Source organism: Manis javanica, chromosome 9 (genome assembly GCF_040802235.1).
Source record: "Manis javanica isolate MJ-LG chromosome 9, MJ_LKY, whole genome shotgun sequence".
Lineage (NCBI taxonomy): Eukaryota > Metazoa > Chordata > Mammalia > Pholidota > Manidae > Manis > Manis javanica.
In genome coordinates this window covers 23,190,924-23,203,777 of record NC_133164.1, presented here as the reverse complement: position 1 = coordinate 23,203,777, position 12,854 = coordinate 23,190,924, and the positions used below count along the sequence as shown (strand labels likewise).

The following is a 12,854-nucleotide window of genomic DNA, read 5'->3' as shown; positions in this document are numbered from 1 at the left end:
TAACTCCTTCACAGAGAAAAAAATTCTTTTTATGTGTATATACTTTTTCTCTCCATTTGGCCCATTCTGAACCCACAACCAAGCTCAAGTCAGCCTCATACCAAATTTTAAAAATAAATATAAACTATAAAAATATAAAATAGGTTTCCATATGTAACTCTGAGAAAAAATCCTGGGGCAAAATACCTCTAAAACCAAAATGATTCAAAAGGAGAAATAAAGTTAAGAACCCTTTTATTTCTTACAAGCAGTTATCCCATCTCTCTTTTGATCAAGCTGCAGCAGAAGAGAGCTCCACCCAACCTCTCCAGTCCAGATAAATCCTAGTACACCCTTGTAATTACCTATTTATATCTGGACGGACTAATCTCTCCACCCCTTGGAAACACCTGTTGATATGCAGATGCACCAAAGCCAGGAGAAAGATTCTGGAAATATTACAGTTTTTTCCCACACCGTAATTCAACTCTCCTACCACAGCTACAGTCATCTATAAATGCAAGCAAAGATTAGCTGAACTATATAATCAAAGGAAGTTTAATAGGAATAAGCAAGGAGTAGCAGAGCTTCAGTTATTTGTACACAAAAAGAAAGCATATTAAGGAGGACTTAACTAATATCAATCACTTCTCCTAAAATTATCTTTGACCATTTAAAATTTGAGTTTAACTTCTTTAACATTACAGTAAAGCAAAGCACCTCTGTTCAATAAATAGAAACAATTAAATTGTTTCTAATGGAGTAGTAATATATTAGGTTTATTATGAAAAAAGAAACTATCAAATATGTCTATTTGTATAAATCGTAGAAGTAGCATATTAGGTTTTTTTATTATAATCTATACCTGGTTATGTGCCTGTCCTTCTACTCAAAATTTAGAGTAGCTAGTTGTATACAGAAAGGCTGAGATTTCCCTACAGTTAGCTTAAGAGCCAGGTACAAGAGTTGCCCATCATAGGACATTCCTGCTAAAGTGTTTATCTAGAGATACAATTAGACAAACTTTGTCTAAGGCTTGTGAGTATACTCGGTGAGACAGGGACCGTGGGTGTAGTCAGAGTAGGGTGAGGGCCTCCGGAAAAAGCAAGGCAAGATATTTACAGTCAGAGCAATATAACAATGTGCAAAAGAGCCTCTATCGAAACTCTGTGTTAAGCATTATGCAAAGTCAAGGTCACACTAATTCTCTAGGGTAAAGATACCAGACTAGGAATATAGACATCTTCAGTGAGATCAGTTAAAGCTCAAAAGGCCTGGAGCAACTTGGCCTGGAATGTTTGAGTGTTCCCCAAGGGTATCTCAGCATAACCAGTGACTTCACTGTAAATAGCCCTAGCAAACAGACAACAACCCAGCCCACCTTGGGGACATGGCAATGGTACAAGTCCACACCCTAAGCCCTTTATCAGTTCCCAAAATCCTCAGCTGCCTATAAATCCCCTAGACAATGCACCACCCTGGGCTCTCTTGTCCCTTCCTGGCGAGAGCCAAGAGCTCTGTCCTCTCACTGTTTCTCTCAATAAAAGCCTCTCCCTGGCTCTCCTACCTTGAGTGTTTGCTAAATTCCCTCTTCAACTCCACAAACAGGAACCCCAGCATCAATGGTACCTCTTCACTAGATTTACCCTCAATTTTTTATTCAAACTTTTTAACTCAAATTTTATTCTGCATTATGCAACTAATTTTTCTCAGTTAACCTTTTCTTTCTGTGTATTTATTAAAACCCTTAATGAATCATTCAGGTTTATTAAAAACAGGGATTAGATGTGATCAATTCTAGGTGAAAATTTCATCAGAGTAGATGGTTCAGAGAAAATCAGCACCCTTTATAAGGATCTGTGGGTAAAATTACAATATTTCCAGAATCTCTCCCCTGGCCTTAGTGCATCTCCATATCAATAGGTGTTTCAAAGGGGTGGAGAGAAATAGCCCATCTCCATATCAATAGGTAATAATTACAAGGGCGATAGATGGCTTATCTGGACTGGAGAGGTTGGGTGGAGCTCTCTCTTCTGCTGCAGCCAGGTCAAGAGAGATGCAGGACAACTGCTTATAAGAAATAAATGGCTTCTCCCACTTTATTTCTCCCTTTGACTGATTTCACTTTCAAAGGTATTTTGCCCCAGGATTACACCCCACCCGCCTCCCTGGAATTACAGGATCTCTTATTGGGATTATCACTCTAGTTGCTTCTTTTCCAAGCATATTTCTTGGTCATCTAAATTTCCTCATTTGATCTTATCTATTCATCACTGTCCACTCCACACTGAATTCTGGTTAAGACCATCAATGGATCTTACTTTTCTAACATAATTACACTTCTACTGGCCCCTTCTTTAAAACTGTTTAGAGCAGTTCCATTATGAATTGCTCTCAAAAGTGTCTTCTACATCAATTTACTCTCCTGTTTTGTGAGTATATAATTTTTTTGTGTATATAAAGTGAACACTTTTTAGTCACTTTAATTTTGTGATTTTTCTTAACTGATCTTAAATCTCAAAATGCTCCTTCAGTACTATGCATTATTATTTATTCCATGCTATTTTCATAATACCTGGCTTTTCCTCTAAATGTAGACTTCCTGGAAGGCAGAGACCATGTCTTATTCATATCTATGCCATCATGGTCATGCAAATAGTAGACTTCCAATAAATATCAGTAGCAAAAATATATGAATTAATAAGTGAATAAATGCATAAGGAATAGATTTTTGCCTAGATTCATAGGCAGAGTCTCCTGTTGTCTACTCCTGTAAAAGGAGACATTAGTATGTTTCCTCTTTTTATAAACTATAGAGGATTTTCCTACATGAGGTTATACTTGCCCAAATTCCCACATGTGAATGAAAGAATAAGCTACTTGAATTTAAAACACCAAGATAATTAGCATTTCATTTGCCCAGAGAGGAAACAAAGGTCCTAGTTCATTCACTGGAACACTGATTTGGCACTCTCCTGGTCTCAGGAGTTAATAACAGAAGGGCACAGATTGTTAAACCAAGTGCTCTCTACTCTGTTTCTCCAATTCTTTAGCATTTATTTCCACATTAATCCTGAAATATGGTGTCTCTCTGAAAAATCCAGTGATGCTTCTGCCTTGATAAATTGTGTAAATCAGAATTCTTAATTGGAAAAAAACAGCACCCTGGCTAGTTCAAAAAAAGGATCTTTAAAGAATTTTAAAAGGAAATCTCTAAGGGAGATAGCAAGTTGCACCTTGGGGCCCTAGAGGCTCCAGAGCCGTAAACAATGCCCCAACTGCACCAGCCGACAGTTCCTTGAAGACCACAAGGACGGGACATTGAGCATATACACTCTGCCTCACAGTGCGGGGCTGTGCTTGGCACCACAGCCTTTATTGCTTCTGTTGCTGAAGGCTGAAACCTCCTCTCCTAATCTCACGGAAAAATGGATTCTGAATACCATGCACGTCTTCACCATGCTCCTTCCAAACTGAAGTGTTAAGGAAGCTAATCTGGATGCTTGAGCCCCATCATGTGCCTGATTCCTAGTAGCAGGCCTGTCTGTGTGCGATAATTTTTATGGCTTCTATTAAAAAAAAATTGCCACATACTTAATGACAAAAACAGCACAGATTTGTTATTTTATAGTTCAAGAAGTAAAAAGTCCAAAATGGGTCATATTTGCTAAAATCAAAATGTTTGTGGCGCTCCATTCCTTGTGTATGTTCTAAGGGAGAATTCATTTCCTTGCCTTTCCAGCTCCTAGAGGCACCTTCACTTCCTGGTTTATGGCCTTCTTACTCCGTCTTCTGAAGTAGCAGGTTGGGCCTGAGTCCTCCTCTTATTGTCACTTTTTCCTATTTTCTCTTACTCTTTCAAAGACCCTTGTGATTATACTGGGTCTACCTATATAACCCAGGCCGACATCCCTATTTTAAGATCAGCTGATTAGCAATTTAAATCCATTTGTAACCTTAATTACCTTTTGTGATGGAATCTAATCTTTTCTCAGGTTCTGGGAGTTAGAATGTTTGGGATTCTTCTTACTTCACTCTCCCCTTTGGCCACCAAAGTTTCATATCTTTCAAACATAAAACATACACATCCCCAAAACTCACAATTTACTACATTATCAACTTGAAATTCAAAATCTCATCAATTAAATCTCATAACCTATTGTCTTGCCAATGGGTTTCAGCCATGGGCAAGTTTGCTATGGATTCAATGTGACCAAAGAAAACGACAGCAAAACGTTCTTGGGGTGAAAGGGTTATATCCAACTATTTCCAGATGGCAGGTTAGTCACTAAGATCCCATTCACTCAGAGCAAGTCTGCATGCAGCAAGCCGGTCTCTGTCTCTGTGCCCCTCTGTTCTCACAGCTGTCCTCTGGGCCTCTCTACACAGTCGTTCCCACACAGCTGTCCTCTGGGCCTCTGTCCTCTGTGCTGCCACCACTTCAGCCTCTGCTGTGCTCTCCTGCAACCTTGCAGCCCTGCCACCATGTCGAGCTCTTTACATAGAGTCAACAGCCATGTATTGCCCACAGGTGTGCAGTGAGCTAGTCAACCAGGGCCAGGTGAGAATCCTGGTCACAGGAACTCTCATTTTATCCACACCTACATAATTTTAACTGGGGATAGGTGGGATTCTGGATATAAACCCAGATGGGATAAAAGACAATTCCTGTTCATCTGTTAACTTGTGAAAGGCAGGAGTGAAGTTACCCGGGAGCAAAATGCAGTGGCAGGATGGGCACAGGAAAAGAGGCACAGACATTGCTACACAAAATGGGGGAAAATGAAATCACCAGCAAGCAGAATCACTAGTCCAAAACAATTTGAAAAACCAGCTGGGCGAATTCCATTTGGTTTCAATGCCTGGAGATGATCATCTTTGATTCTTAGGTCTGTCTTCTCAGTCATGCTCCTTGTTCTGTCAGTAGTGGAATGTGCTTGCCACTGAGTGGTTTTATTCAGTCGATTTCTCATGTAGAATTTTTGGAGTCCCACAGCCTTCTTTCATTTTGTTCTCTTTCATTTTCCTTTTGTGTAATCTGGCAGTGTCTCTGCTGGTACAGTATTCTCAAGGACCTTGTGAGCCTCTCTAATATGCTGCTTTCTTTTTTAAAATAATGATATAGATGTATGTGCATACATTCATATGTATGTGTGAATGAATATATGAGACTCCTCCAAAAGTCATTTCTAGATAATTTCTCCTCTACTTTTGGTTCTTCTGTGATGAATGGCTGGCGGGCTGTATGAGTTACATGCTTTATCTTTTCAAAGATTCAACCATACACTCATTTAGTTTTTCCTGATTTTAACAACTTTAGTAATTAAGATAGGCTGAGAACTTCCAAATTACAGTCCTAGTTCCCTTTTATTTAAGAGTTCTTCCTTCAATTTATCCATTCATCTAAAATTTTATTATAAAAAGCAAAAATAACTGTCCCAAATCTTCAATACATTGGCAATTTCCTCAACTAAATATTAAACTTCAATTTTATGAGTTCTGCTTTCCATATAACTAAAGACACAATTGTGCCAAGCTTTCTGTTGCTATATGACAAGGATCCCTTTTCCTTCAATTTCCAGTAACATGTACTTCATTTCCATCTGTGCCTTTAAGAGCAAAACCTTTAACCTCCACATTTCCACTAATAAAATGTTCACAGTTATTTAGTTATTTGGCAAGGTAATTTAAACTTTCTTTACCATGCTTCTAACTTTCTCTGAGTACTCACTAGCAGAATCATTAAGTTGGATATTTCTACTCACAGTCTCTTAAAGATAACCTAGGATTTTTCTATCATGCTCTTCAAAACATTCTTCTAGCCTCTGCTCTTCTCAATAGATACAGAAGCATTTGATTAAATTTAGCATCCTTTCATGATAAAAACTGTCAACAAATTGGTTATAGAGAGAAGTAACCTCTACATGATAATGCCATACATGATAAACCCACACCTAACAGCATACTCAATGGTGAAAAGCTAAAAACTATTTCTCTAATATCAGCAAGAAGAAAAATACCCCCACCCTAGCCACTTTTATTCAACATAGTGATAGAAGTCCTATCTAGAGTAATTAGATAAGAAAAAGAAATCAAAACACAGTAAGAAAGGAAAATGTAAAATTATCTCTATTTGCAGATGACATGATATTATGAACAGGAAAAACCTAAAGACTCCACCAAAAAAAAGTAAAAACCTGATAGCACTAATAAATGAATGCAGTAAAGTTGGAGGATACAAAATAAGTATACAAAAATCATTTGTATTTCCATACAGTGATAATGAACAATCATAAAGAGAAATTAAGAAAACAATCTTATTTACAATAACATTACAAACAACATTAACAACAAATTTACCCAAAAAGATAAAGGATCTACCCACTGAAAACTGTAAGAGTTTGATAAAGAAATTGAAGAAAATATAAATAAATGGAAAGATATTCTGTGCTCACATATTGGAAAAATTAATATTGTGAAAATGTTCATATTACCCAAAGCAATCTATATATTCAATGTAATCCCTATCAAAAGTCCAATGGCATTTTTCACAGAAATAGGGGAAACAAATCCTACAATCAAAAAAGACCCTGAATAGCCAATATGATATTCAAAGAGAACAAGCTGGAGACAACACATTTCCTGATTTCAAACTATAAAACAATGCTATAGTAATCAAACCAGTATAGGGTTGGCATAAAAACAGAATATAGCCCATGAAACAGAACAGAGACTCCAGAAATAAGCTCATGCCTATATGGTCAATTTTCAGCAAAGCAAAGGAGCCAAGAGCATAAAATTGGTAAATGGTAATCTCTTCAATAAATATTATGTGTAAACTGAGTAGCCACATATAAAAGAATGAAACTGGAGCACTACCTTACACCATACACAGAAATCAACTCGACATGGGTTACATTCTTGAATGTCAGACCTAAAACTATAAGACACCTGCCAAAGAAAGTGGGATTCAAACATTAGCTCCTTGATATTGGTCTTGGCAATCGTTTTTTGGATTTGAAACTAAAAGCAAAGCAACAAAAATAATAAACAAATGGCACTTCACCAAACTAAAAATCTTCTGCACAGTGAAGGAAACCATAAATAAAATGAAAAGGTAATATTAAAAATGCGAGAAAATATTTTCAAATTATATCTGATAAAGAGTTAATATTAAAAACATATAAAGAACTAATATAACTCAATAGCAAAAATGTGATTTTAAAATGTGCACAAGATCTTAATAGACATTTTTCAAAACACATACAATAGCCAACAATGTTTTAAAATTATATATATATAATATATAAACATTTACAATATATAATATATAGTCTATATAAAGTTGCTGTTTTATATATATATATAAGTGGAAAATGCCAGTGACTGCAATGGGGTATGTGGGAGGAACTTGATGATGGGGGGAGTCTAGTAAACATAATGTTCTTCATGTAATTATAGATTAATGATACCAAAATAAAAATAAACAGCAAAAAAAAAAAAAAAATAGGGCAGAGGCCCTGACAGACATTTTTCCAAAGAAGACAAACAGATGCTCAAGAGGCACATGAAAAGATTATCTACATTTCCAATCATCAGGGAAATGCAAATCAAAACCACAATACAATATCACCTTACATCAGTTAGACTAGCCACCATCCAAAAGACAAGAAATAATAAGTGTTAATGAGTATGTGGAGAAAAGGGAACCCTTCAGTACTGTTGGTGGAATTGCAGAGTGGTGCAGTCACTATGGAAAATGGAGTTTCCTCAAAAAACTAACAGTAGAAATACCATATGACCTAATAATTCCACTTCTATGAATTTACCTGAAGAAAACAAAATCCGCAATTCAAAAAGATATATGCACCCCTATGTTTACTGCCACATTATTTATAATAACCAAGATATGGAAGCAACCAAAGTGCCCATGAATAGACGAATAGAGAAAGAAGAGGTGGTACATATAGAAAATGGAATATTACTCAGCCATAAAAAGGAAAGAAATCCTGCCATTTGGTACAATTTTCAGTAAAGCAAAGGAGCCAAGGTATGGAACTAGAGGGTATTATGCTCAGTGAGGTAAACCAGGGTGTGAAAGATAAATACCGTATCATTTTATTTATATATACAATCTAAAAACAAAACAAAACATAATGAACAAAATAGTAGTAAACCCATAATGAAGAAAATAGCAGTAGGCGCATAGACATTTAGAAGTGACTGGTGACTACTGTTGGGAAGAGGTTGTGGTGGGCTCATGAAATAGGTGAAGGGGATAGAGGCACAAAATTTCAATCATAATATAAATTAGTCATGGAGAGGAAACCACAGCATAGAGAATATAATCAATAGTTCTGTAACATCTTTGTTGACAGTAACTACACTAGTTGGGGTGAGGATTTAATAATGTATATAACTGTTGAATGTTCTTTACTTGAGAACAATGTAATAGAACTATACTTCTATTTCTATAAAAATATATTTCAAAAAATAAAACAAAATTATAAACAATAACAGCAACAAAATGTCATTAAAGGTAACAGCTTTTTAAATATTCCTTTGCCTATTGCTTCCAGGTGATTTTTTATTAGCTAAAAACTAGAAACAGTATGAACCTTACAAGATGGAGGAATAGTCTTTTGATACAGGCAAGGTGAGGTGCCGAATAAGTTTATGCAGTGAGTGAGATTCTTCATGTCTTGGTCTTGTCCCTCAACCACTCCATGTCTCTGACCCAGCAGAGATGGCTGTTTTCTTCCTCTGGAAGAAGCTGGTAATGGACACTTGTCTGTCAGCTTTGCCCAGAGAATCAATCCCTTTCTTTGGACACTTTTGTTCGTCTTTGGATAATATATATGTATATGTATATATATTTGGATAATATATATGTATGTATCCAATACACAGATAATTATTTCTGAGTTTTTAAAAGTAGTAGTGTTAGTGTTATCAGCTGGAGATGTTACTATTTGTCCCGGGATCATGTCTTGGAGGCAACGAGAAATGAAGACATCAGACAAGAGTATGGAGCAACCAGCAAAGGTTTTAATGAGTGAAAAGAAAAGGAATCCCACTAATTAGGAGGGGCTCCAAGAGAGGATGTTGGGGCTTCAGTGTCTAGTGATTTATAAGAACCAAAAGAAGGAAGTTGACATGATAGGCTAGGGTTTGTTGCTACAACTGGGCTGGGATCAGAAAAATCCCTTGTTTCTCAGGCTGAATTTTCCAGATGGCTTTTGCTTACTGCAAAGCCTTGACCCTAATTCCCTCATGATTGCATCTTACTGGTGCCTTGAGCTCTCTGCCTGTGTCCCACTAACAACTGCCTAAGTAGTAGGTGGGCTAATACCCTAAGAGGGATGCCTTTATTTATTAATTTACTGGATAGCCTAGTAAAATATCTCTCTGTTGTACAACTATACTCTGAGGCAAATATATATTTGTGTGTGTATAGTGTGTATATAGATATATATACACATATTTATACACATATAATTTGGCCATGAGAAAGAACATTCTTTTGTTTGCAATAGCATGTATAGAACTCGAGGGGATTTTGCTAAGTGAAATAAGTCCAAAGGAAGAGACAAAGACAAATACTGTATGATAATACCTATATGTGGAACCTAACCAAAACAGACTAGAATGGTAGTTCCGCATGGTTGGGAGAGGAGGAAATGGAGAAATATTGGTGAAAGAGTATAGATTTTCCAGTTATAAAATGAATAAGTTCTGGGGATCTGATATACAGTATGGTGATAATGCTTAAAAATACTGTAACATATACTTGAAAGTTCCTAAAAGAATATATCTTAAAAGTTATCACCACAAAAAAGAAATGGTAATCATGTCACCTGATGGTTATTTAAGGCTGTGGTGGCAATAACTTGAAGTATATAATTGTATCAAATCAATAGGTTGTAAGCTTAAACTTACGCAATATACCAATTATATCTCAATAACACTGGAAAAATAATTAAATAGTCTCCCTAGGTGTGTACCAATATGAATTAATATTGCTTATTAACACAAGAATCCCCAAAAGGCTGACTTAGGTTTATATTGCTCATAGTGGAAAATGTAGAAACACAAAGCCACGTATCTTAGAATCCAATTCACAGCAACCACTAACTTCTGTGAAACTCCTTATTAAACTATTTCTGAATTTTTAAAGATGGAAGTAAGTGGATCATTATCCTAAAACAGTGGCCTTTTTTCATTTAGACTTTTATTGGATAGTCCAATTAAAGGATCTCTCTTCTACAACTCTGTTCTGAGGTAAATTTCCAAATCCAGAATGCTTGCTGAGATAATGCTTTGGTTATTTGCTGTGTCGTCTGGGTGTCGTAAGTTAGGCAATGTGATGAAACCTGGGGCAAAATTGCTCTTGGATGAGGGCAGTTTTGCTGCATGACAGAATACCCCAAAACATCAAAAAAATCAGAAGAGGGACATATTGTAAGGAATTAGCTTACAATTCTGGCTAGGCAGGTGCAAAACCTGAAGAATAGAAACCAGGAAGGGGCATCTGAAACTGGAGAGCAGAGGCTTAAACTGCTATCCACAGGTAAACCTGTTGTCTTCTTCTTCAGGTAAGCCTCTGATGTGCTTCTATACCTTACTGCTGGTTGAATCAGACCACACAGATTGTCTAGGATAATTTCCCTTACTTAAACTCAACTGATTATGGAATTTAATGACATCTACAAAATACCTTTACAGCAAAACCTGCATTAGTGTTTGGATAATTAGGGACTATAGCCTCCCAAGCCGACACACTTAAATGACAGCCACACTGGCAGGTGTTTACAGGTCTCTATCCAGGACTCAGAAGATTCTTAAGGACAGAAGCATGTGTGGAAAAGTGCTGGTTGGGCAGAAAACATGACATATGACCATTGCACAAATTCACAAATCATATGATTTTTCCCCAAGTTTGCTTTGAAGGTGTCAACGACACACTCTTCTGTTGCTGGTGGAACATTTCTTTTTACATGAATATTTACTTCATAGTTCCTTTTACTTTTCAGTCTTACTTTATTTTCACTGTCTTTTCATTTTGTTACTTTTTAGTCTTACTGAATCTCCTTCTTTCCCTACCAGTATGTATTCAGAAATGCTGTCTCCCTATCAAAAATTATTTCCTAAGATGGCACATTTCTTTTTTTTCCCTTTTATCTGCCCTCTGCCACACATCAGGAATTCCGAAGTCCATTTTCAAAGTGGACTGTAAAGAGTCCATGCAGTGCTGAGTTTTATGATGTCAAAATCAATAGAATCAAATATCATACAAGTGACCTCTGCATATCATGATGGAAATGGTCATAATAGATGAGACAGTAATAGCTAGGATCCAGCCAACTAAAATTACAATTTAATTCAAGAAGAAATAAGCATGAGTCAAAGCAGAACAAAAAAATATTTGATCTTGCCTTATTCTTCAATCCAAACATATTCATCATTGAAAGTGTGCTTAAGATCAATATAACACTTCATGAAATAATCACATCTTTCTTGAAAGACAAAATACTATTATTTTTTAATATTGAATTAGATATCCTCCTAGGTTTCTTATGGAGCATAAATGAAAGTACATTGAATATTTTGTGTTAATTGTCTTAAGTATGTTCAGCTTTGTCATTCACAAGGTCAAAGGTGATGTGGTTTCCTTTAATGTTTTTTTAAACAAGGGTGTATGTAATTTTTAATATCTATCCTGGTGGTGAACTTTAGGGAAAAGGATAAAAATATTACTATTCTCTGGAAAGCAAGAATGTAAAATGAATAAAAATTATTTAGGTGAAGTGCTTGTATTACTGACTCTTATGAAAGCCTACTAGTGAATGTTAAATTGTATTTTATGAAGCTTAAGCTTTCTAATTTCAAAGCTAAGAATATGTATTCAGGGATTTTAAAATATCTTTTCCAAATCCCTTATCAGAATTCCAGTTCTGGTGGGAAGAAAAATTTAATGTCCAAATGATAATTATGATAATTGTATATCTGCTAGAAGAAAACATGGGTGAATGTCTTTACAACCACAGAGTAGGAATGCCTTTCCAGCTGAGATTTATAATCCAGAATCCATAAAAGAACAGATTAATAAATGAAAAGCATCTGCAGAAATACTCTAAGAAATGCAAAACACAAATGCACATTAATGGCTCAGGTGCAATATAAGGCTTTGGCCGTGCCTGCAGGTGCATGAAGAAAGAGAACAGCTGTGGTACTTTCGAGCAACTGCTGCCATCCTCAGAGAAGCAGGAGAAACACAGGCCTGAGTTGTGCTCGGGGAAGAAGGTGGAAGATGGAACGTGACCTGGTAAGTTGGGAACTGCAGCTACACGAAAAGACTACACCAACTTTCTGTCCTGCGAGCTACGTCTCAGGTCCAGATTAAAATCTATAACAAAGGATGTACAAATTCATATCCTAACCAAAGATACTGAAGTGTAAAGGGTTTCTGAACAACAGAGTAGGGAAAACCCAACAACCCAGTAAAAGGTAGCTAAAGATATATTAAAAAGTAAGAGAAAAAGACAAGTGAAGTATTTCTTAACTATATGAAAAAGATGATTAAACTGGGTTCTAATCAGAAAATGGAAAAAACTGGAGTACTATTTTTTGTTTATTAGATTTTTAAAAATCTAAACATGTGGAGATATGTTCTTGAAAGGGGCTTGAGAGAATAATTTTAATTCACTGCTAAGAAAGATGTGAACTGTTACCTTAATGGAGGAGAATTTGGCAATAGCTTTCAAATTTTACATTTGATTTGGCACCCCCACTTCTAAGAACCTATACCAAACATTGTGCAAAATTAGGGCACAAGGCTACTCACTGCAGCAGTACCTATCATAACAGTGGATGTG

At 36.1% G+C, this 12,854-nt stretch overlaps 1 long non-coding RNA gene across 1 annotated transcript in view; it reads left to right on the top strand.

Moving 5' to 3' along the window:
* Nucleotides 1-12,854, top strand: part of LOC140843502 (uncharacterized) — a 58,620-nt gene that overhangs the window by 37,835 nt on the left and 7,931 nt on the right. Inside the window, exon 2 of the long non-coding RNA XR_012121331.1 lies at nucleotides 12,183-12,304. This is a non-coding gene — a long non-coding RNA (uncharacterized lncRNA). The remainder of the gene's footprint in view (nucleotides 1-12,182; nucleotides 12,305-12,854) is intronic.